Consider the following 1,492-nt stretch of genomic DNA (forward strand, 5'->3'; position numbering starts at 1 on the left):
TTGGTTTGGTAGCGTCAATGATTTAAGATTTGATCCTAGACTCCAGTATCGTGGAAAACAACATTGTTCTGAACATAGTCATGTTGGATGCTTATGCCCGTAAGAACATGGGTAAATTTTGATCATGAACCATTGCCTTACCTCCACAATGGGGACATGTGCTTCCTTTTCGCAACCACATTTTGCTCAAGGTTGTAAGGAACTATCCACTCCCTCTTGATCCCCGCCACCTTAAAGAAATCACTAAAGTACTTGGAGGTACACTCTCCTCCATTATCTGACCTCAAAACTTTGATCTTCTTCCTTGTCAAATTCGCTACCTGAGCCTTGGACTCCTGGAACCTGTTGAAGACCTCATCCTTGATCTTCATAAAGTAGATCCATGTCTTCCAGGAGAAATCATCAATGAATGTCACATAATACAAGAAATCGCCCAAAGATGATATTGTCATCAATCTGCATAGATCTAAATGTACTAGGTCTAATATCCCCTTGGGTCAACTATCATGCTCGGAAAAGATCCCTTGGAATTCTTGGAAAGTGCACAAACCCTGCAAACACCTTCATGCTATGGCTGAAGCTTTGGAAGACCTATAACCAGCTTCCTCAATATTGGAAAATCCTGATAATGCAAATGAGCAAATGTTCGTGTTGGAAACACTAAGAGGGGGGCGAATTAGTATTTCTTTTACAATTGTTACTCTTATGCTAGTTAAGATCACTTAATAAATCAGATTACAAAAATGTACAACAAAAGACTAATTTTATTAACTAGAATGGCGAGGACTCCAATCCTCTTTTTAGAACAATTAAATAACACTTCAAGGCTTCAACCCTATATGAAGACTCCAATATTCAATCAAACCAGGCTCCAACCTGTACTATACCACCAAGCTCCAACTTAGTCTACTTGAGGACTTGTTGATGCCTCGAAAATTGCTGCAACAACATCGGGGAAAACCACCCGGTCCAGACCTTAAAGGCATCTCCTTTTCCATTTGGTGTGGTGGTTCGGACTGGAAATAATGGGACCAGTTTCCCAATAATTGGTAGATAAGATGGATAAGTGGTTGATTCTCTAACATCTAATGATAATGGATGAATGTTTTATGCTAAAAAGTGAAATTATAAACAACTATACTATCCCGAGAAATTTCTGCTTTAGTGTAACTTTTGATGGTCTTTATCCACAAACAGGTATATAGATGACTCTATTGGTAAACAAAGACATTTATTTATATGATAATTACTTTGTTCAAATAGTTGAACAAAGTAATCATTAAAACGTTATTACACTATTCTTCATATATCATTCACATAGATATGATTCATTCACATAGATATGATTGAAAGAATAACATTCCTTAAACATTCAATAGTGATAAGCATAAGGACTGTTGTTAAAACATATATATATATATATATATATATATATATCCAATGATAGCAAGATTAAATAAATGTCGATTCACATGAAAGAATGAAACAAGAG

Source organism: Pinus tabuliformis, chromosome 1_1 (genome assembly GCF_031772625.1).
Source record: "Pinus tabuliformis cultivar Carrire ecotype Pingquan chromosome 1_1, CPIR1, whole genome shotgun sequence".
Taxonomy (NCBI): domain Eukaryota; kingdom Viridiplantae; phylum Streptophyta; class Pinopsida; order Pinales; family Pinaceae; genus Pinus; species Pinus tabuliformis.